Source organism: Macaca nemestrina, chromosome 13 (genome assembly GCF_043159975.1).
Source record: "Macaca nemestrina isolate mMacNem1 chromosome 13, mMacNem.hap1, whole genome shotgun sequence".
NCBI classification, from domain to species: domain Eukaryota; kingdom Metazoa; phylum Chordata; class Mammalia; order Primates; family Cercopithecidae; genus Macaca; species Macaca nemestrina.
Window position 1 is genome coordinate 48,144,959 of NC_092137.1, and position 25,933 is coordinate 48,170,891.

General features: G+C 38.5%; 1 long non-coding RNA gene across 2 annotated transcripts in view; it reads right to left on the bottom strand.

Annotated features, from left to right (window-relative positions):
* LOC105464991 (uncharacterized) overlaps positions 1–25,933 on the bottom strand; it is an 89,708-nt gene that overhangs the window by 47,272 nt on the left and 16,503 nt on the right. The gene's annotated exons all lie outside the window — the stretch shown is intronic.

Here is a 25,933-nt window from a genome sequence, read left to right on the forward strand (position 1 = left end):
AAGAGTGAAACTCTGTTTCAAAACAAAAAAAATTTTTTTTTTTTAACAGGAAATCAAAAAAAGAGCCTGAACAGCCAAGGCAATCCTAAGCAAAAAGAACAAAACTGGAAGCATTATGTTACCTGACTTCAAACTATACTACAGGGCTGCAGTAACCAAAAAAGCATGGTACTGCTACAAAAACAGGCACATAGACCAATGGAACAGAATAGAAAGCCCAGAAATAAGGCCACAAACCTATGCCCCTCTGATCTTCAACAAAGTGACAAAAATAAGCCATGGGGAAAAGACTCTCTATTCAATAAATGGTGCTGGGATAACTGGCTAGCCATATGCAGAAAATCAAAGCTAGACTCCTTCCTTACACCATATACAAAAAATCAGCTGAAGGTGGATTAAAGACTTAAATGTAGAACCCCAAGGTATAAAAACCCTGGAAGACAACCTAGGCAATACCATCTTGGACATAGGAATGGGCAAAAATTTAACGACAAACACACCAAAAGCAATTGCAATGAAAGCAAAAATGGACAAATGGGATCTAATTAAACTTAAGAGCTCCTGCACAGCAAAAGAAACTATTAACATAGTAAACAGATAACCTACAGAATGGGAGAAAATATTTGCAAACTATGCATTTGACAAAGGGTTAATATCCAGCTTTTTTTTTTTTTCCTTTTTAGATAGACTCTTGCTCTGTTGCCCACGCTGGAGTGCAGTGGCATGATTTTGGCTCACTGCAACCTCCGCCTCCCATGTTCAACTGATTAATCTGCCTCAGCTTCCAAAGTAGCTGGGATTACAGGTGCCCACCACCATGCCCAGCTAACTTTTGTATTTTTAGTACAGGCAGGGTTTCACTATGTTGGCCAGACTGGTCTCCAACTCCTGACCTCAAGTGATCTGCCCACCTCAGCCTCCCAACGTGCTGGGATTACAGGTGTGAGCCACTGCACCCAGCCTAATATCCAGCATCTATAAGCAACTTAAATAAATTTATAAGAGAAAAACAAACAACACCATTAAAAAGTGGGCAAAGGACATGAACAGACACTTTTCAAAAAGACATACCTGTAGCCAAAAACATGAAAAAAAGTTCAATATCACTGATAATTAGAAAAATGCAAATCAAAACCACAATGGGGCAGGGCATGGTCGCTCATCCCTGTAATCCCAGCACTTTGGGAGGCTGAGGCAGGTGGATCATTTGAGGTCAGGAGTTCGAGACCAGCCTGGCCGACATGGTAAAACCCCATCTCTACTAAAAATACAAAAATTAGCTGGGCATGGTGACACATGCCTATAGTTCCAGCTACTTGGGAGGCTGAGGTAGGAGAATTGCTTGAACTGGGGAGGTGGAGGTTGCAGTGAACTGAGATCATACCATTGCACTCCAGCCTGGGCAACAGAGTCAGACTCCATCTCAAAAGAAACAAACAAACAAAAAACCAAAACCACATTGGGATACTATCTCACACCAATCAGAATGGCTATTATTAAAAAGTCAAGAAATAACACATGCTGGTGAGATTGCAGAGAAAAGGGAACACTTATACACTGTTGGTGGGAGTGTAAATTAGTTCAACCATTGCAGAAAGCAGTATGGTTATTTTTCAAAGAGCTAAAAGCAGAACTACCATCCAATTCAGCAATTCCATTAATGGGTATATACCAGAAGAATATAAATCATTCTAAAGACACCTGCACATGAATGTTCATTGCAGCACTATTGACAGTAGCAAAGATATGGAATCAACCTAAATGTCCATCAGTGACAGACTGGATAAAGAAAATGTGACTGACTGGATAAAGAAACACCATGGAATACTAGGCAGCCATAGAAAAGAATGAGATCATGTCTTCTGTGGGAACACGGATGGATTCGGAGGCTATTCGTTTTAGCAAACTAACACAGGAACAGAAAATCCAATACTGCATGTTCTCCCTTTTAAGTGGGAGCTAAATGATGAGAACTCATGAACACAAAGAAGGGAACAACAGACTCTGGGGTCTACTTGAGAGTAGGGGGCGAGAGGCAGGAGAGAAGCAGAAAATATTATTATTGGGCAATGGGCTTAATACCTGGGTGATGAAATAATCTGTAAAACAAGCCCCCATGATACGAGTTCACCTATGTAACAAACCTTCACATGTACCCGAAATCTAAAATAAAAGTGAAAAAAAAAACACCCATGAAAATACATCGTCAGAGGAGACAAAAGAAAAAAGAATAAAGAACAATGAAGCATGCCTACAGAATGTAGAAAATAGCCTCAAAAGGGCGAATCTAAGTGTTACTGGCCTTAAAGAGGAGGTAGAGAAAGAGATAGGGGTAGAAAGTTCATTCCAAGCAGTAACTTCCCAAACCTAGAGAAAGATATCAATATCCAAGTACAAAAGATTATAGAACACCAGGCAGATTTAACTCAAAGCAACTACCTGAAGGCATTTAATGATCAAACTCCCAAAGGTCAAGGATAAAGAAAGAATCCTAAAAGCAGCAAGAGAAAAGAAACAAATAACATACAATGGAGCTTCATTATGTTTGGCAGCAGACTTTTCAGTGGAAACCTTACAGGCCAGGAAAGAGGGGCATGACCTATTTAAAGTGCTGAAGGAAAAAAACTTTCACCCCATCCAGTAAAAGTATCCTTCAAACGTGAAGGAGAAATAAAGATTTTCCCAGACAAACAAAAGCTGAGGGATTTTAGCAACACCAGACCTGTCTTGCAAGAAACGATAAATGGAGTACTTCAATCAGAAAGAAAACGCCGTTAATGAGCAATAAATAATCACCTAAAAAGGCCATTAATGAGAAATAAATAATCACCTGAGGTATAATACTTACTGGTAACAGTAAGTACACAGAAAAACATAGAATATTATAACATTGTAACTGTGGTGTGTAAACTACCCTTATCCTAAGTAGAGAGACTAAATGATGAACCAATCAAAAATAATAACTTCAACAACTTTTTAAGACATAGTTAATACAATAAGATATAAATAGAAACAACAAAATGTTAAAAAGTGGAGAAACGAAGTTAAGGCATAAGGTATTTTTTAGTTTTCTTTTTGTTTGTTTATGCAAATAGTTTTAAGTTGTTATCAGGTTAAAATAATGGGTTATAAGATAGTATTTGCACACCTCATGGTAACCTCAAACCAAAAAACATACAATGGATACACAAAAAATAAAAAGCAAGAAACTATATCATATCATCAGAGGAAATCACCCTTAAGACAGGAAGGAAATAAACAAAGAAGAGAAGACCACAACGCAACCAGAAAACAAATAACAAAATGGCAGGAGTAAAGTCCTTACTTAGCAATAATAACACTGAATGTAAATGGATGAAACTCTCCAGTGAAAAGACATAGATTGGCAGAATGGATGAAAAAAACAAGATCCACTGACCTGTTGCCTACAAAAAACAAAAACAAAAAAAACAAGAACCACACACACTTCACCTATAAAGACACACATAGACTGAAAATAAAGGGATGGAAAAAATATTCCATGCCAACGGAAAACTGAAAAAGAGCAGGAGTCACTACACTTACATTAGGTGAAATAGATTTCAAGACAAAAACTATAAGAAGAAACAAAGAAGGTCACTATATAATGATAAAGGGGATGATTCAGCAAGAGGATGTAACAATTTTAAATATATATGCACCCAATACTGGAGCACCCAGATGTATAAATAAAATATTATTAGAGTTAAAGAGAGAGATAGGCCCCAATACAATAATAGCTGGAGACTTCAACACCCCATTTTAATCATTAGATAGGTCGTCCAGACAGAAAATCAACAAAGAAACATCAAACTTAACCTGCACTACAGACCAAAACGACCTGATAGATATTTACAGAACATTTCATCCAAGAGCTGCAAATACACATTATTTTCATCAGCACCTGGATCATTCTCAAGGATAGAGCATATGTTAGGTTACAAAACAAATCTTAAAACATTCAAAATATAGAAATAATATCAAGCATCTTCTTTGACCACAATGGAATAAAACAAAAAATTAATACAAGAGGAATTTTGGAAACTATACAAATACGTGGAAATTAAACAATATGCTGCTAAATAACCAGCGAGTTAATGAAAAAATTAAGAAGGAAATTAAAAAATTTATTGAAACAAATGATAATGGAAGCACAACATATCAAAACTGATGTGATACAGCAGTAGCTATATTCAAGGGGAAGTTTATAGCTATAAATGCCTGCACCAAAAAAGAAGAAAAGCTTCAAATAAACAAGCTAATGATGCATCTCAAAGAACTAGACAAGCAAGAGCAAACCAAACCCAAAACTAGTATAAAAAGAAAAATCATAAAGATGAGAGCAGAAATCAATGGAATTGAAATTAAAAAAGCAATACAAAAGATCAATGAAACAAGAAGTTGGTTTTTTAAAAAGTTAAACAAAATTGACAAACCTTTAGCCAGACTGAGAAAACAGAAGATCCAGATAAATAAAATCAGGAATGAGAAAGGAGACATCACAACTGATACTGCAGAAATTCAAAGGATCATTAGTGGCTACTATGAGCAACTATATGCCAATACATTGGAAAATCTAGAAGAAATAGGCAGATTTCTAGACACGTATAACCTACCACGTTTGAACCAGGAAGAAATCCAAAACGTGAACAGACCAATAAAAAGTAATGAGATTGGAGCCATGAAAAAAAAATCTCTCAGCAAAGAAAAGCCTGGGACCCTGTGGCTTCACAACTGGATTCTACCAAACATTTAAAGAAGAACTAATACCAATTTTACTCAAACTATTCTGAAAAAATAGAGGATGAGGGAATACTTCCAAACTCATTCTATGAGGCCAGTAATACCCTTGTACCAAAACCAAAGACACATCAATAAAAGAAATATATCTGAAGAATATACCAATATATCTGAAGAATATTGATGCAAACATCCTCAACAAAATACTAGCACATCAAATTCCATAATACATTAGAAATATCATTCAGTATGACCCAGTGGGATTTTTCCCTGGGATGCTAGGGTAGTTCAACATATGTAAATCAATCAATATGATGCATCATATCAACAGAATGAAGGATAAAAATCATATGATCATTTCAATTGATGCTGAAAAAGCATTTGATAAAATTCAATATCTCTTTATGATAAAAACCCTCAGCCTGGGCGTGGTGGCTCACGCCTGTAATCCCAGCACTTTGGGAGGCTGAGGTCAGGAGTTCGAAACCAGCCTGGTCAACATGGCGAAACCCTGTATCTACTAAATATACAAAAATTAGCCAGGCGTGGTGGCAGACACCTGTAATCCCAGCTACTCGGGAGGTTGAGGCAGGAGAATTGCTTGAACCCCAGAGTTGGAGGTTGCAGTGAGCTGAGATCACGCCACTGCATTCCAACCTGGGCGACAGAGCAAGACTCCATGTCAAAAACAAACAACAACAAGAAACAAAACAAGCAAACAAAAACTTCTAAAAACAACTGGGTATAGAAGGAACATACCTCAGCATAATAAAAGCCATATATAACAGACCCAAAGCTAGTATCATATTGAATGGGGAAAACCTGAAAGCCTTTCCTCTAAGATCTGAAACATGACAAGGATGTCCACCATCACCACTGTTATTCAGCACAGTACTAGAAGTCCTAGCTAGAGCAATCAGACAAGAGAAAGACATAAAGGGTATGCAAATTGAAAAGAAAGAAGTCAAATTATCCTTTTTTGCTGATGATATAATCTTATTTTTGAAAATATCTAAAGACTGCACAAGAAATTGACTAAAATTGATAAATTCAGTAAAGTTGAAGGATGCAAAATCAACGTACAAAATCAGTAGCATTTCTATATGCCAACAGTGAACAATGTGAAAAAGAAATTAAAAAGTAATCCTATTTACAATAGCCACACATAAAATAAAATATCTAGGAATTAACCAAAGAAGTGAAAGATATCTATAATGAAAACTATAAAACACTGATGAAGGAAATTGAAGAGAACACCACAAAAATGGAATAATACTCCATGTTCGTGGATTGGAAGAACCAATATTGTTAAAATGTCCATACTATCAAAAGTAATCTACAAATTCAATGCAATCCCTGTCAAAATACCAATGAAATTCTTCACAGAAATAGAAAAAACAATCCTAAAATTTATATGGAACAACCAAAAACCTAAAATAGTCAAAGCTTTCCTAAGCAAAAATAATAAAATTGGAGGAATCACACTACCTGATTTCAAATTATACTACATAGCTATAGTAACCAAAATGGCATGATCCTGGCATAAAAGCAGAGACATAGACCAATGAAACAGAACAGAGAACCGTGAAACAAATCCATGCACCTATAGTGAACTCATTTTCATCAAAGTTGCCAAGAACGTACACTGGGGAAAAGATAGTCTTGTCAATAAATGGTGCTGGGAAAACAGGATATCCTTATGCAAAGGATGAAACTAGACTCCTATCTCACTATATACAAAAATCAAATCAAAATGAATTAAAGACTTAACTCTTAAGATCTCAGCCTATGAAACTACTACAAGAAAATATTAGGGAAAATCTCCGGGACATTGGACTGGGCAAAAATTTCTTGAGCAATACCCCACAAGTGTAGGAAACCAAAGCAAAAATAGACAAAATGAGATCACATCAAGTTTCTTCACAGCAAAGAATACAGTCAACAAAGTGAACAGACAACTCACACAATGGGAGATAATATTTGCAAACTACCCATCTGACAAAGAATTCATAATCAGAATATGTAAGGAGTTTAAACAACTCTATAGGAAAAAAAATCTAATAATCCGATAAAAAATGGGCAAATTATTTGAATAGACATTTCTCAAAAGAAAACATACAAATGGAAAACAGGCATATGAAAAGGTGCTCAACATTACTGATCATCAGAGAAATGTGAATCAAAACCACAATGAGATATTATCTCATCCTAGTTAAAATGGTTTATATCCAAAAGACAGGCAATAACAAATGCTGGAGAGAATGTGGGAGAAAAGGAAACCCTCGCACAATGTTAATGGGAATGTAAATTAGTAAAGCTGCTATAGAGAGTAGTTTGGAGGTTCCTTAAAAAACTAAAAATTGAGCTACCATATGATCCAGCAATCCCACTGCTGGGTATAGACCTGAAATAAAGGAAATCAGCATATTGCAGAGATCTCTACACGCCCATGTTTGTTGCAGCACTGTTTACAACAGCTAAGATTTGGAAGCAACCTAAGTGTTCATCAATAGATAAATGGCTAAAGAAAATGTGGTACTTACATACAATGGAATACTATTCAGTTATAAAAAGAATGAGATCCAATCATTTGCAACAACATGGATAGAACTGGAGATTATTACGTTAAGTGAAATAAGCCAGGCACAGAGAGACAAACATCACATTTTCTCACTTATTTGTGGGATCTAAAAATAAAAATAATTGAACTCATGAATACAGACAGTAGAAGGAGGGTTACCAGAGGCTGGGATAAATAGTGCAGAGCTTGGGGAGGGAGGAGGTGGGAATGGCTAATGGGCACAAAAAAAGTGAGAAAGAATGAGTAAGATCTATTCTTTGATAGCACAATGGGGTTACTATAGTTAATAATAAATTAATTGTATATTTTAAAAGGACTTAAAATGTAATTGGATTGTATTAAATTGTATATTTTAAAATGACTTAAAATGTAATTGGATTGTTTCTATCACAAAGATAAATGCTTGAGGTGATGGATACCTCATTCACCACGATGTGCTTATTTCACATTGCATGTCTTTATCAAAACATCTCATGTACCCCATAAATATACACACTTACTCTGTACCCACAAAAAATTTAAAAAAGAATATCAAAATTTTATTTTACCTTCATTAATTCTTTTCTAACAGTTTTTGTTTTTTAAACCTAGATCTGAGTTTCTGACATAACTTTTCTCTTTGCTGAAGAACTTCTGCTAACATTTCTTGCAAGATAGGTCTAATAGTGACAGATTGCCTCAGTTTTTATTTGCCTGAAAAAAAATTTTATTTATCTTTTACTTTGGAAAGATAATTTCACTGGATACAGAATTCCAGGTTTGTGGGTTTTTTTCCCCCAACACTTCAAACATTTCACTCCACTCTCTTCTTGCTTGCATGGTTTCTGAAGAGAAGTCCAATGTAATTCTTATTTTTGTTCATCATTAGTAAGTTTTTTCACCCCTAGCTTCTTTCAAGATTTTCTCTTCTAAAGGCAAATATCAAATAGACTTGTCTAAACAAAAATAATACATTTTTATATGATCAACATACAAAGCAAAACAAATACCACAAAGACATAGACAAAAGAGAAACTAAAAAAATACCTGCAACACACATGGTTGACAAAGGGTTAATATAATAGTCTCAATAGATAAAAGCTCTTATTAATAAACAAGGTAATTGTTTATAAAATAAGAAAAAGAAAAACAGGCAAATAACATGGAAAGGAAACTCACAAAAATTAAAGTGGTCAATAAACATATCTAACAAAAAATCTTTGATAACTGAAAATGAAATTAATTCAAGAAAAAGATACATTTTTAACCTCTTCAGATTAGCAAAGATTTGAAAAGTTTGTTACATATGAGGTAAAGGTACCGTCAGAATTGGTTGATGAGCATATATATTGTTACAGTCTTGGGGTTAGCGTGACAAATTTTACTAAATTCTTTCCATTTCTTTTGATTCAGCAATTCTGTTTCTAGAAATTTATCCTCAGGAAATAATTGGACAAATATATACGGATATATTTATAGACATGTTTATCATGGCGGTGTTTGTAATAGTGAAAAATTGGTAATAGCCTGAATGTCCAAAAAATGTTTTTTTAAAAGATGACTTAAAAAAAATGAAAGAATGAGAGATGAGATATAAGAAGGAAAAAAACTATTTTGAGATAGGCAAAGAGTAGTTGTTTATTAAAAAAAGACTTGTCTTCCTAAGTGGCAACATCCTTCACAGACAGGGAATAGTAGGAGCGGAATGTCATATGACAACTTGTACATGTGACGCCTTCACATCTCTGAAGGCTTAGAAGGTTGCATTTCTGACAAATGACCACTTTCCCTGTGAAGATGGGGCCTGGCTCCTTGGTTCCACAAACACACATCACCCTATTCCCTTTCTCAAATAGCATCATCCATCATTCTCTTTGAAGGCTGGGAATTTAGCTCCTTCATTAAAAAACACCCAGTTGAGACAGTGGGTGAGGGTCTCCAGCTGCACCAGTCTGACCCTGGGAGGATTGATAACAGCAGAATTGTTACTTCTCTGGGCACAGAGGTTGGGGAAGAAAAATCAGGTATATAGTTGATACTTAATAAACCCTAAGAGACACCCAGAATATGACCTCAGCCTGCCCATACCCACCCTGGCTCCTTCAAATGGAATTGATTACCTACACAAGCAGGGACTAGAAACTTTGGGGAAAGCCCTATATCCCTGAAATTTTCCCATATCACTTTCTATTTTTATTCTGACTCTGCTGCTTATGACTTTTATGTTCCCAAATCCTCTGACCTTCATTTGGCTCCAGATCTTGACTCCCAGGTCTCACATCAGGTGCCTGTGGCTATGGAGACCCTCTTCAGGCAAACCACTATAGCCTGACCACACCACCTGGTCTCCTGGCCTTCCCTCCCCATTATCACCCAGAGAAAATAGAATATGCCACTCCCAAGTTTCTCCCCAGTCTTGGTGGGCACTTCCCACCCGCAACCTCTTTTCTGTCTCAGGGCAGAGGGATCTGAAACAAGGCAATATATTTACTAGATCAAAGAATGTTAGAGTTAGAAGGGAAAATAGCCTTTTCCCTCGCTCCCTCCCTCCCTCCCTCCCTCCCTCCCTCCCTCCCTCCCTTCCTCCCTTCCTCTTTCATTCTCTTTCTATCTCTTTCTGTCAATTAATTCCCAAGATTCCATAGGAAGATGATGTTCTCTTTGATCTGTAAGTGGGGATTGACCCAGGTGTGATTCAGCCTAAATGGAAATGGACCACGGGTCTAGTCCATGTCTTAGTTTATCTTATAGGGAGGAAGGAAATGTTCATCTGTTCTTTAAAGCTCTCTCCTACATGCTTGTGTCATCCTCCTGGGGAGAACCAAGCTGGTTTGGTGAGCTCCCAGCTTAGAAGTTGATGCCCAGGGTGGCCAGGAGCAGAGGGAGGGAGGCAGAATGAAAGTCCAGACACATTTCTGAGAGGATGCTCAGGGTTACGGCAGGAGAAGTCTCACCCCTCTGAGAAAGGGAGGCAGGGCCCAAAGGTCAAGGGCCAAGTAAATATAGGAATGGATTGTGGTGGTTCTCAGGGTGGGATAGGTGGATTGTGGAGAGGAGGGATTTGAAAGGTGTAAGGAGGGATTGAGCGGAGAGGAGTTAGGGTGTACTTGATATGTGGGTGAATGAGGCTGAAGTACACACTCCTTTGTGGGTGGCAACTAAAGGCGTGAGGTGAGATGACCTAATTAAAAGCTCAAAGGAGAAAATGTGGACTTGTCCATACCTCCTAGCTGCCAACTTCCCACCTGCAGTCAGAGAATACAGCACGACCTGATGACCAGATTGAACGTCACACAGAGCTCGATTTTGTAGATAGTTACAGAAAGGATTTATAGCCATGAAAAGTTTCTCCAGACTTCTTCCTGCTACTGTCCCAGCCATAATGCTCTACATAGAGAGGTGCACTCACAGATTTCCCTGTAATCCCTAGGGCATTGCACATCTCACTGAACAAAGAGAATAGGGTCTGGAGGCAGAGAACCTAAGGATGATTCACACTGACTTCCTAGAACTAAATTAAAAGGAAACCCAACTTTTGACACCCAAGTAACAAAAGAACAGAGGCTACTCCCCTTTGCAATCTCCTGCTTTCTCAGTCACAGATGAGAAAAGGAAAGTACCTCTGATTGGTCCCCTCTGGCAACCAATCAGACTGGTCATGGGCCTAGTCTTCATTTGCATAGAGGTATAACTTTTTAACTTCACTTCGGCTTCTGATTGGTCCCCTCCCATAGCCAATCAGATGTTTGCATCAAGTGTAATTTTGAAATTTCACTTCAACCTCTGATTGTTTCCTGTTTCAGACTGGTGCCAGGCCATGCCTTCATTTAAATAGGGTGTAAACCAAGTAACCAATGGGAAACCTCTAGAGGGTATTTAAATCCCAGAAAATTCTATAGCCAGTGCTCTTGAGCTGCTTGCTTGAGCCTCCTCCCACTCTGTGGAGTGTACTTTTATTTCAATAAATCTATGCTTTTTTACTTTGTTCTTTTGTTGCTTTGTGTGTTTTGTCCAATCCTTTGTTCAAAACACCAGTAGCCTGGACTACTCTCAGTCAAGATCCTCCACTGGTAACATCTCTATCTTTTTCATTCAACCATGGAAATCTATCTCATTATTTTTCCTGAAACCAGATTCCCTACATGTCTGTACCACAAGTTAAAGTCACACTACTCAAACCCCTGGCATCAGCTTTGACATTCTCTCATTTATTCATTCACTCATGCATTTTTCCTTTCATTCAGCAAACATTATTGAGCCTTACTACATCCCATACACTGTTCAAGGTTCTGGGATACCCTGTAGTTAACCAAATAGACTGATAATTGTCTCACAGGACATACTATCAAGCATTCATCAAATCTTATTGACTCTGCCACAGATCTATATGTCTACTCTTTCAACAACAGCACACTGCCTTGATTTCTGTAGCTTAAAAATAACCCTATAAATTAGGGTTATATAAGTTTTTTGTTTGTTTGTTTGTTGGTTTTTGAGACAGAGTCTCACTCTGTTGCCCAGGCTGGAGTCCAGTGGCATGATCTCAGCTCACTGCAACCTCCGCCTCCTGGGTTGAAGCGATTCTCCCGCCTCAGCCTTCTGAGTAGCTGGTGTTACAGGCACAAGCTGCCATGCCAGGCTAATTTTTGTATTTTTAGTAGAGACAGGGTTTCATCATGTTGGCCAGGATGGTCGTGAACTCCTGACCTCAAATGATCCGCCTACCTTGGCCTCCCAAAGTGCTGGGAATGCAGGTGTGAGCTACTGTGCCTGGCTAATATTAATATTTTAATTTTTGCTTCATATACTGTGGTTATATTAATCCTTTCTTTTCTACCACCATTCCAGTTCAGTAGTCCAGCACACTGGGCCACAACTTTTCCAGAGGCCTCCGGTCTCCCTGTCTGCATCATTTCCTATACTCTAATCCATCCTATATTTCACCCATTCCTAAAGTGGTAGAGCATCAGAGACATGTAAGATTTACAAATGCAGATAAAGCCTTGGACCCCAGCCTCCAGCCCAAACATACTGAATAAGAAGGGTGGCAGGCCTAAGAAATCGATATATCTTTAAATTTAGTTCTATTATTCTGATACACAGCCAGGTTTGAGAACGGCTTCTATACGTTAGTACCAAATACAATTCTGCTTGCTAAAAATTCTTTGAGAAAATCTCATTCTCTAGAGAATAAACTAAAATATTAGCCAGGTATTCAGTATTCCAATACATGTATTCCAATTTTTTTTTTTTTTTAACTAAAATTCTAGTTTACCTTCAGGTTGTAACCTTGATAAAAATCACTTAACCCTTTTTCTGTTTGCCCCGAGAATACTTGCCAGCAGTGCTCGTGGCTACAGCTTTTACTCCGTGATAACTTTGTCATGAAATATCTTGCTTTTATTATTTTCACATCGCTCTAGTATATCGACTTTGGAAATGAAAGACCTCATTCTATTCATAGCATTCTGTTTTCAATAGTGGTATTTCCATTTAAAAAATATAGTAATTCTCGATCACTGAAAATGTCAAATCCTACAAAACGCAGCATTTCTACTCGTGATGTTAACATTGTTCTCAAACAGTTGTTGGCTGAAGATTCATTTGATGAATCTTATTTTTCTGAAATAGACGATTCTGATGATTCAGGCAATTCTGGTGTTCTGTTTAGAAATAGCTCCAAGAACAGTTTTTATATTTTATTTTCACGTTGAAAATCAGTCAGATTTGCTTCTGCCTCAGAGCGTGTTTATGTAAAATTATATGAACTCTGGCAGTGAGCTGCACTTTTTTTTTTTTTCCTAAATGGGAAAAGGGTTAAATAAGCAAGTATGAAATAAAGGATACAGTCTTTATTAGTTACTCTGTGCTACAAAAACTCTTCTGGAACTAGTTTTAAAACATTTGAAGTCATAATGTATTTACTTGTTTCTCCTAATACCTTTTTGATGGTAATTGTTGTCCTCCACCCTATGTTCTTTTTCTTTCCTATCTCTCTTCCTTTCTGCTTCTTGGTTCTCTTCCAAATCTTTTTCTCATTTAAATAGTCATACTCACACTTGCCAAAGCAAATTAGTTCATTTTTTTGTTGTTAATCACAAAGTAATACATATTGTTGTAAAGAATTTTGATGACATAGAAGAAAAATACAATAAAAAGTAGAAGTGCTCTCTCCCCTTCCACCCCAAATTCACTTCTTGGAGGCAACTCCTATTCACAGTTCTCATGCAAAGCTCTTAAACATGCCTTACATTTGCACTTTCCACAGGAATTTTGCACCTGCTCTCTGGATTGGTTCTACCATGCCAACCACATTTGTCTCTGTTGGCTTTTTCTCCCTGTCTAAAACACTTGGGTATCACAACACACCCAGGACAATTTTTGCCCATGACCTTCTTTCTGACCATAGAAAACAAATTGACCAGTTGTACGCTATTATTTTTCCAACTTTGTCTCAAAATAGTATTTTAATTGCCACTACCTCTTCTTTCTGCTATCACATACTTTGGGACTCCCTGTCGCACTTAGTACCATGCATTTCTGAAGTGCCCTTTAACAACCAGCAGAAGAGGTGACTGACTACATGAGATGATTTCCTGAGCTCTAGAAAGATTGTTCATCACTCTTCCTACCAGATATTTCCTCTGCCAGAAGCCAAGATTTGGAATCCGTCCAAATTTTTTTTATTGCAGCTTTATTGAAATATAATTCACATACCATAACTTTAAAGTGTATAGTTCAATGGATTTTAGGATATTCACAGATCTGTGCAACCATGAATACAGTCAATTTTAGAACACTTTCATCACCCCAAAATAAATCCCATACCCATTAGTAGCCATTCCCTATTTCTCCCCAACTCTCTAAGTCCTAGGCAACCACTGATGTATTTTCTCGCTTTATAGATTCATCTATTCTGGATATCTCACATAGTGGATTCATAAAATATGTGTCCTTTGTGACTGGCTTCTTTCACTTAGAGCAATTTTTTTTTATTTTTTTTAATTTTTAGTTGGAGTTTACTTCTTGTTGCCCCAGCTGGAGTGCAAAGGCACGATCCCAGCTCACTGCAACCTCCACCTCCCGGGTTCAAGTGATTCTCCTGCCTCAGCCTCCTGAGTAGCTGGGATTACAGGCATGCACCACCACGCTTAGCTAATTTTGTATTTTCAGTAGAGATGGGGTTTCTCCATATTAGTCAGGCTGGTCTCGAACTCTCAACCTCAGATGATCTGCCCGCCTCAGCCTCCCAAAGTGCTGGGATTACAGGTATGAGCCACCGTGCCCGGCCACTTAGTGTAATTTTTAAAAAGTTCAGGCCAGGCGCGGTGGCTCACGCCTGTAAACCCAGCACTTTGGGAGGCCGAGGCAGGTGGATCATGAGGTCAGGAGTTCAAGACCAGTCTGGCCAACATGGTGAAACCCTACTCTACTAAAAAGATACAAAAAATTAGCCAGGCGTGGTGGCACACACCTGTAATCCCAGCTACTTGGGAGGCTGAGGCAGGAGAATTGTTTGAACCTGGGAGGTGGAGGTTGCAGTGAGCTGAGATCATGCCATTGCACTCCAGCCTGGGTAACAGAGCAAGAATCTGTCTCAAATAATAATAATAATAATAATAATAATAATAATAACAACAACAACAACAACAACTTCATATATGTCATAGCATGTATCAGTGCTTCATTCTTTTTTATTGCTAAATCATATTCCATTGTAGGAATACACCACATTTTATTCATTTATTCATCAGTTGATGGACATTTGGGTTGTTTCCACTTTTTGCCTATGACGAATAATGCTGTTATGAACGTTCACATAAAAGTTTGTGTATGGACATATGTTTTCATTTCTTTTGGGCATATACCAAGGAGTGAAATTTCTGGGTCACATAGCAACTCTACATTTAATGCTTTTAACTACTACATTGATTTCCAACATTGCTGCACCATTTTATAGTCCCACTAATAGTTTATGAGGGTTTCAATTTTTCTGTATTCTTACCAACACTTGTTATTTTTCATTGTTTTTATAGCCATCCAAGTGGTATCTCATTATGGTTTTAATTTGCACTTCCCTAGTGACATGATGTTGACCATATTTTCATGTGTTTTTTAGATATTTTTATATATTCCTTGGAGAAATGTCTATTCAGATCCTTTGACTGTTTCAATTGGGTTATTTATTTTTTTATTGTTGAATTGTAATAATTATTTATATATTTTGGATACAAGTCCCCTATTACATATATAATTTGCAATTTTTTTCATTTTATGTGTTTTTTTTTTCACTTTCTTGATGATGTCCTTTGAGGCACAAAAGCTTTTTACTTCTGATGGTGCCCATTTTATCTATTTTTTCTTTTGTTGCTTGTGATTTTTGTGTCATATGCAAGAAACCGTTGACAAATCCAAGGTTAAGATGAATTATATCTATTACTTCTTCTAATAATTTTATAATTTAGTTCTTACATTTAGGTCTTTGATCCATTTTGAGTTAATTTTTGTATACAGTGTTAGGTAGGGGTCCAACTTCATTCTTTCGGCTATTCAGTTGTCCTAGGACCATGTGTTTAAGTGACTACTTTTCCTCATTGAATTTTCTTGGTACTCCTTTAACAATTTGAAAAGACGGAGCACCATAAAATCCTATGTTTTCAGAGTTGGAAAAGACCTTGGGAATCTGTATTGATCATACTTCTTAGGTGCAGACAACTGAATAGTTGGACTGAATAGGACTACAGACACATAGCACCACAGCTAATTATTTTAATTTTTTAAAGTAGAGATGAGTTCTTTCTATGTTGCCTAGGCTGGTATTGAACCCCTGGCCTCAAGTGATCCTCCTGCCCTGGACTACCAAAGTACTGGGTGATAGGTGTGAGCCACCATGCCCAGCATACTATAGCTATTTTAATTGGGAAAAAATTTATAAATTGTTGTTGTAACAAAGAAAGACAGAGGCTTAAGTCTATTCTCAAATTTGGCTACACATTGGAATCACCTGGGAGCTAATGCCCATGCCTCGCCTCATATCATAAATCAGATGTTTGCAATAGAACCCAGGCATTGATATATTAAATAGTCTCCTCAGGTGATTCCCATAAACAGCTAAGATTGAGAATCAGTACTCTAGACTGAGCCCTTAGGAGTAACATCTAGACCCACATTGCTGAACTGGCCCAATGAGGAAGCTTTTTGGCAAGCTGCAGCCACTACTGACAACCCCAGAAACACTGCCACTGTGGTTATCTGTGCTAGCAAAAAATGTACAGTCATTGGCCAGGCTATTCCCTTAGGCAGCTCTTTCTGAATCAAAGTCTTACATAGGTGCATCTGAATGGTAGATCCTATCACATGCCCTCACCCTAATGGTAAAGTAACCTTGGAAAATAGTTTATTTATATTTTTCAATTGGAAGGTGAGATTCACAATATGAACTATTAAAATGTGATGAGAATGTTAAAAAATTTTTTTCTGGAGCAAATAAGAAAAGTAGAGTCAATTGGTTGGTTACAAACCTGGATGTGAAGAATTCGATATCCTGAGCAGACCAATAACAAGCATCGAGATTGAAATGGTAACTTAAAAATTACCAACACAAAAAAGCCCAGGACCAGATGGATTCACAGCAGAATTCTACCAGACATTCAAAGAAGAATCGGTACCAATCCTTTTGACACTATTCCACAAGATAGAGAAAGAAGGAACGCTTCCTAATTCATTCTGTGAAGCTGCATCACTCTAATACGAAAACCAGGAAAGGACATGACCAAAAAAGAAAACTACAGACCGATATGCTTGGTGAACATAGATGCTAAAACCCTTAACAAAATACAAGCTAACTGAAACTAACAACATATCAAAAAGATAATCCTCCATGATAAAGTGGGCTTTACACCAGGGATGCAGGGATAGTTTAACATATGCAAGTCAATAAATGTGATACACCACATAAATAGAATTAAAAACAAAAATCACACGATCATCTCAATAGATGCAGAAAAAACATTCAACTAAATACAGCATCGCTTTATAATTAAAATCCTCAGCAAAATTGGCATACAAGGGACATACCTTAATGTAATAAAAGCCATCTGTGACAAACCCACAGTCAACATAATACTGAATGGGGAAAAGTTGAAAGCATTTCCTGAGAATGAGAACAAAACAAGGATGCCCACTCTCACCACTCCTCTTCAATATAGTACTGGAAGTCCTAGCCAGAGCAGTCAGACAAGAGAAAGAAATAAAAGGTATCCAAATCGGTAAAGAGAAAGTCAAATTATCCTTCTTTACTGACAATATGATTGTTTACCTTGAAAACCCTAAGGGCTCCTCCTGAAAGCTCCTAGAACTGATAAAAGAATTCAGCAAAGTTTCAGGATACCAGGTTAATGTACACAAATCAGTAGCTCTTTTATATGCCAACAGCAACCAAGCAGAGAATCAAATCAAGAACTCAACCCTTTTACAATAGGTTAAACAAACAAACAACTTAGGGATATACCTAAAAAGGAGTTGAAAGACTTTTACAAGGAAAACTACAAAACACTGCTGAAAGAAATTATAGATGACACAAACAAATGGAAACACATTCCATGCTCATGGATGAGTAGAATTAATATTGTGCAAACGTCCATACTGCTAAAAGCAATCTACAAATTCAACACTATCCCCATCAAAATACCACCATCATTCTTCACACAGTTAGAAAAAACAATTCTAAAATTCATATGGAACAAAAACAGAGCTCACATAGCCAAAGCAAGACTAAGAAAAATAACAAAGCTGGAGGCATCACACTACCTGATTTCAAACTATACTATAAGGCCATAGTCACCAAAACAGTGTGGTACTGGTATAAAAATAGCCACATAGACCAATGGAACAGAAGAGAGAAACCAGAAATAAACCCAAATACTTATAGCCAACTGATCTTCGACAAAGCAAACAAAAACATAAAGTGGGGAAAGGACACCCTTTTCAACAAATGATGCTGAGATAACTGGCTAGCCACAGTAGGAAAATGAAACCAGATCCTCATCTCTCACCTTATACAAAAATCAACTCAAGATGGATTAAGGACTTAAACCTAAGACCTGAAACCATAACAATTCTAGAAGATAACATTGGAAAAATCCTTTTAGCCATTGGCTTAGGCAAGGATTTCATGATCAAGAACCCAAGAGCAAATGCAATAACAACATAGATAAATAGCTGGAACCTAATTAAACTAAAGAGCTTTTGCATGGCAAAAGGAACAAAAAAGCAGAGTAAACAGACAATCCACTGAGTTGGAGAAAATCTTCATAATCTATACACTTGACAAAGGACTAATATCCAGAATCTACAACAAACTCAAAACAGTAAGAAAAAACAAACAATCCCATCAAAAAGTGGGCTAAGGACATGAATAGACAATTCTCAAAAGAAGATATACAAATGGCCAACAAACATATGAAAAAATGCTCAACATCACTAATGATCAGGGAAATGCAAATCAAAACCACAATGCAATACTACCTTACACCTGCAAGAATGGCCATAATCAAAAAATAAAAAAAACAGTAGATGTTGCCATGGATGTGGTGATCAGGGAACACTTATACACTGCTGGTAGGAATGTGAACTAGTGCAGCCACTATGGAAAACAGTGTGGAGATTCCTTAAAGAACTAAAAGTAGAACTACCACTTGATCCAGCAATCTCACTACTGGGTTTCTGCCCAGAAGAAAAGAAATCGTTATTTGAAAAAGATACTTGCACATGCATGTTTATAGCACAATTCACAATTGCAAAATTGTGGAACCAACCCAAATGCCCATCAATCAAAGAGTGGATAAAGAAACTGGCATGGGGGTCTGTTCCAAGATGGCCGAATAGGAACAGCTCCGGTCTGCAGCTCCCATCATGATCAATGCAGAAGATGGGTGAGTTCTACATTTCCAACTGAGGTACCTGGTTCATCTCACTGGGACTAGTTGGACACTGGGTGCAGCCCATGGAGGGCAAGCCAAAGCAGGGCAGGGTGTTGCCTCACCGAGGAAGCACAAGGAGTTGGGGGATTTCCCTTTCCTAACCAAGGGAAGCCATGACAGACTGTACCTGGAAAAACGGGACACTTCCGCCCAAATACTAAGCTTTTCCCATGGTCTTAGCAACTGGCAGACCAGGAGATTCTCTCCTATGCCTGGCTTGGCAGGTCCCACGCCCACAGAGTCTTGCTCACTGCTAGTGCAGCAGTCTGAGATTGATCTGCGAGGCTGCAGCCTGGTGGGGGGAGGGGAATCTACCATTGCTGAGGCTTGAGTAGGTAAACAAAGCAGCTGGGGAGCTTGAAATGGGCAGAGCCCACCACATATCAGCAAGGCCTACTGCCTCTATAGACTCCGCCTCTGTGGGCAGGGCATAGCTGAACAAAAGGCAGCAGAAACTTCTGCAGATTTTAAAGTTCCTGTCTAACAGCTCTGAAGAGAGTAGTGGTTCTCCCAGCATGGCGTTTGAGCTCTGAGAACGGACAGATTGCCTCCTCAGTGGGTCCCTGACCCCTCTGTAGCCTAACTGGGAGGCACCTTCCAATAGGGGCCGACAGACACCTCATACAGGTGGGTGACTCTCTGGGAACGAAGCTTCCAGAGGAAGGATCAGGCAGCAATATTTGCTATTCTGCAATCTTTGCTGTTCTGCAATTCCGCTGGTGATGCCCAGGCAAACAGGCTCTGGAGTGGACCTCCAGCAAACTCCAACAGATATGAAGCTGAGGGACGTGACTGTTAGAAGGAAAACTAACAAACAGAAAGCAATAGAATCAGCATCAACAAAAAGGACACCCACACCAAAACCCCATCTGTAGGTCACCAACATCAAAGACCAAAGGTAGATAAAACCACAAAGATGGGGAGAAACCATAGCAGAAAAACTGATAATTCTAAAAACCAGAGTGCCTCTTCTCCTCCAAAGTATTGCAGCCCCTCGCCAGCAATGGAACAAAGCTGGATGGAGAATGACTTTGACGAGTTGGCAGAAGTAGGCTTCAGAAGGTTGGTAATAACAAACTTCTCTGAGCTAAAGGAGCATGTTCTAACCTATCACAAGGAAGCTAAAAACATTGAAAAAAGGGTAGACGAATGGCTAACTAGAATACAGTGTAGAGAAGACCTTAAATGACCTGATGGAGCCGAAAACTACGGCATGAGAACTTCGTGACACATGCACATGCGTCAGTAATTGATTTGATCAAGTGGAAGAAAGGATATCTTTCCACTTCACTGACTGAAGATCAAATTAATGAATTAAATGAGAAAACAAGATTCAAGAAAAAAGAGTATAAAGAAATGAACAAACCTCCAAGAAATATGGGACTATGTGAAAAGACCAAATCTATGTTTGATTGGTGTACCTGAAAGTGACAGGGAGAATGGGAACCAAGTTGGAAAACACTCTTCAGGATATAATCCAGGAGAACTTCCCCAACCTAGTAAGGCAGGCCAACATTCAAATTCAGGAAATACAGAGAACACCACAAAGATACTCCTTGAGAAGAGCAACTCCAAGATACACAACTGTCAGATTCACCAAAGTTGAAATGAAGGAAAAAATGTTAAGGGCAGTCAGAGAGAAAGGTCAGGTTACCCACAAAGAGAAGCCCATCAGACTAACAGCGGATCTCTCGGCAGAAACTCTACAAACCAGAAGAGAGTGGGGGCCAATATTCGATATTTTAAAAGAAAAGAATTTTCAACCCAGAATTTCATATCCAGCCAAACTAAGCTTCATAAGTGAAGAAGAAATAAAATCCTTTACACACAAGCAAATGCTGAGAGATTTTGTCACCACCAGGCCTGCCTTACAAGAACTCCTGAAGGAAGCATTAAACATGGAAAGGAACAACTGGTACCTGCCACTGCAAAAACATGCCAAATTGTAAAGACCATTGAAGCTAGGAAGGAACTGCATCAATTAATGGGCAAAATAACAAATGAACATCATAATGACGGATCAAATTCACACATAACAATTTTTTTTTTTTTTTTTTTTTTTTTGAGACGGAGTCTTGCTCTGTCACCCAGGCTGGAGTGCAGTGGCTGGATCACAGCTCACTGCAAGCTCCGCCTCCTGGGTTTACGCCATTCTCCTGCCTCAGCCTCCCGAGTAGCTGGGACTACGGGCGCCTGCCACCTTGCCTGGCTAGTTTTTTGTATTTTTTAGTAGAGACGGGGTTTCACCATGTTAGCCAGGATGGTCTCGATCTCCTGACCTCGTGATCTGCCCATCTCAGCCTCTCAAAGTGCTGGGATTACAGGCTTGAGCCACCGCGCCCGACCTACACACATAACAATATTAACATTAAATGTAAATGGGCTTAATGCCCCAGTTAAAAGACACAGACTGGCCAATTGGATAAAGAGTCAAGACCCATCAGTGTGCTGTATTCAGGAGACCCATCTCATGTGCAGAGACACATATAGGCTCAAAATAAAGGGATGGAGGAAGCTCTACCAAGCAAATGGAAAACTAAAAAAAACCAGGGGTTGCAATCCTAGTCTCTGATAAAACAGATGTTAAACTAGCAAAGATCAAAAGAGACAAAGAAGGCCATTACATAATGGTAAAGGGATCAATTCAACAAGAAGAGCTAACTATCCTAAATATATGTGCACCCAATACGGGAGCAACCAGATTCATAAAGCAAGTCCTTAGAGACCTACAAAGAGACTTAGACTCTCACACAATAATAATGGGAGACTTTAACACCCCACTGTCAATATTAGATCAATGAGACAGAAGGTTAACAAGGATATGAACAAGGACTTAAACTCAGCTCTGCACCAAGTGGACCTAATAGACATCTACAGAACTTTCCACCCCAAATCAACAGAATATACATTCTTCTCAGCACCACATTGTACTTACTCTAAAACTGACCACATGATTGGAAGTAAAGCACTCCTCAGCAAATGTAAAAGAACAGAAATTTTAACAAATTGTCTCTCAGACCGCAGTGCAATCAAATTAGAACTCAGGATTAAGAAACTCATTCAAACCCACACTACTATATGGAAACTGAACAATCTGCTCCTGAATGACTACTGGGTACATAACGAAATGAAGGCAGAAATAAAGATGTTCTTTGAAATCAATGAGAACAAAGATACAACGTGCCAGAATCTCTGGGACACATTTAAAGCACCGTGTAGAGGGAAATTTATAGCACTTAATGCCCAAAGAGAAAGCAGGAAAGATCTAAAATTGACACCTTAACATCACAATTAAAAGAACTAGAGAAGTGAGAGCAAACACATTCAAAAGCTAGCAGAAGGCAAGAAATAACTAAGATCAGAGCAGAACTGAAGGAGATAGAGACACAAAAAAACCTTCCAAAAATAAATGAATCCAGGAGCCGTTTTTTTGAAAAGATCAACAAAATTGATAGACCACTAGCAAGAGTAATAAAGAAGAAGAGAGAAGAATCAAATAGATGCAATAAAAAAATGATAAAGGGGATCTCACTACTGATCCCACAGAAATACAAACTACCATCAGAGAATACTACAAACACCTCTATGCAAATAAACTAGACAATCTAGAAGAAATGGATAAATTCCTGGACACATACACCCTCCCAAGACTAAACCAGGAAGAAGTTGAATCTCTGAATAGACCAATAACAGGTTCTGAAATCGGGGCAATAACAGCCTACCAACCAAAAATGTCCAGGACCAGATGGATTCACAGCCAAATTCGACCAGAGGTACAAAGAGGAGCTGGTACCATTCCCTCTGAAACTATTCCAAACAATAGAAAAAGAGGGAATCCTCCCTCACTCATTTTATGAGACCAGCATCATCCTGATACCAAAGCCTGGTAAAGACACAACAAAAAAAGAGAATTTTAGACCAATATCCCTAATGAACATCGATGCAAAAATCCTCAATAAAATACTGGCAAACCGAATCCAGCAGCACATCAAAAAGCTTATCCACCAAGATCAAGTCAGCTTCATCTCTGGGATGCAAGGTTGGTTCAACATACAGAAATCAATAAATGTAACCCATGACATAAACACAACCAATGACAAAAACCACATGATTATCTCAATAGATGCAGAAAATGCCTTCAACAAAATTCAACAACCCTTCATGCTAAAATCTCTTAATAAATTAGGTATTGATGGGACATATCTCAAAATAATACACGCTATTTATGACAAACCCACAGTCAATATCATACTGAATGGGCAAAAACTGGAAGCATTCCCCTTGAAAACTGGCACAACACAGGGATGCTGTCTCTCACCACTCCTATTCAACATAGTGTTGGAAGTTCTGGCCAGGGCAATCAGGCAGGAGAAAGAAATAAAGGGTATTCAATTAGGAAAAGAGGAAGTCAAATTGTCCCTGTTTGCAGATGACATGATTGTATAGTTAGAAAACCCCATTGTCTCAGCCCAAAATCTCCTTAAGCTGATAAGCAACTTCAGCAAATTCTCAGGATACAAAATCAACGTGCAAAAATCACAAGCATTGCTATACACCAATAACAGACAAACAGAGAGCCAAATCATGAGTGAACTCCCATTCACAATTGCTTCAAAGAGAATAAAATACCTAGGAATTCAACTTACAAGGGATGTGAAGGACCTCTTCACAGAGAACTATAAACCACTGCTCAACGAAATAAAAGAGGACACAAACAAATGTAAGAACATTCCATGCTCATGGATAGGAGGAATCAATATTGTGAAAGTGGCCATACTGCCCCAGGTAATTTATAAATTCATTGCCATCCCCATCAAGCTACCAATGACTTTCTTCACAGAATTGGAAAAACGACTTTAAAGTTCATGTGGAACCAAAAAAGAGCCTGCATAGCCAAGACAATCCTAAGGCAAAAGAACAAAGCTGGAGGCATCATGCTACCTGACTTCAAACTATACTACAAGGCTACAGTAACCAAAACAGCATGGTACTGGTACCAAAACAGAGATATAGACCAATGGAACAAAACAGTGGCCTCAGAAATAATACCACACATCTACAAACATCTGATCTTTGACAAAACTGACTAAAACAAGAAATGGGGAAAGGATTCCCTATTTAATAAATGGTGCTGGGAAAACTGGCTGGCCATATGTAGAAAGCTGAAACTGGATGCCTTCCTTACACCTTATACAAAAATTAATTCAAGATGGATTAAAGACTTAAATATAAGACCTAAAACCATAAACATCCTAGAAGAAAACCTAGGCAATACCATTTAGGACACAAGGCATGGGCAAAGACTCCATGACTAAATCACCAAAAGCAATGGCAACAAAAACCAAAATGAACAAATGAGATCTAATTAAACTGAAGAGCTTCTGCATGGCAAAAGAAACTACTATCAGAGTGAACAGGCAATCTACAGAATGGGAGAAAATTTTTGCAATCTACCCATCTGACAAAGACCTAATATCCGGATTCTACAAATAACTTTTACAAATTTACAAGAAAAAAAAAAAAAAACAACCCCATCAAAAGTGGGCAAAGGATATGAACAGACACTTCTCAAAAGTAGACATTTATGCAACCAAGAGACACACGAAAAAATGCTTATCATTAATGGTCATCAGAGAAATGCAAATCAAAGCCACAATGATACCATCTCACACCAGTTAGAATGGGGATCATTAAAAAGTCAGGAAACGAGAGATGCTGGAGAGGATGTGGAGAAATAGGAAGGCGTTTACGCTGTTGGTGGGAGTGTAAATTAGTTCGACCATTGTGGAAGACAGTGTGGCGATTCCTCAAGGATCTAGAACCAGAAATACCATTTGACTCAGCAATCCCATTACTGGGTATATACCCAAAGGATTATAAATCATGCTACTATAAAGACATGTGCACATGTATGTTTATTGCAGCACTATTCACAATAGCAAAGACTTGGAACCAACCCAAATGTCCATCAATGATAGACTAGATTAAGAAAACGTGGCACATATACACCATGGAATACTTTGCAGCCATAAAAACGGATGAGTTCATGTCCTTTGCAGGGACATGGATGAAGCTGGAAACCATCATTCTCAGCAAACTATCACAAGGACAGAAAACCAAACCCTGCATATTCTCACTCATAGGTGGGACTTGAACAATGAGAACACTTGGAGACAGGGTGGGGAACATCACACACCAAGGCCTGTTGGGGAGTACGGGACTGGGGGAGGGGTAGCGTTAGGAGAAATACCTAATGTAAATGATGAGTTGATGAGTGCAGCAAACCAATATGGCGCATGTATACCTATGTAAGAAACTTGCACGCTGTGCACATGTACTCTATAACTTAAAGTATAATAATAACAAAAAAGAAACTGTGGGCCGGGCGCGGTGGCTCACGCCTGTAATCCCAGCACTTTGGGAGGCCGAGGCGGGCGGATCACAAGGTCAGGAGATCGAGACCATGGTGAAACCCCGTCTCTACTAAAAATACAAAAAATGAGCCAGGCGCGGTGGCGGGTGCCTGTAGTTCCAGCTACTCGGGAGGCTGAGGCAGGAGAATGGCGTGAACCCGGGAGGCGGAGCTTGCAGTGAGCCAGGATAGCGCCACTGCACTCCAGCTTGGGCGACAGAG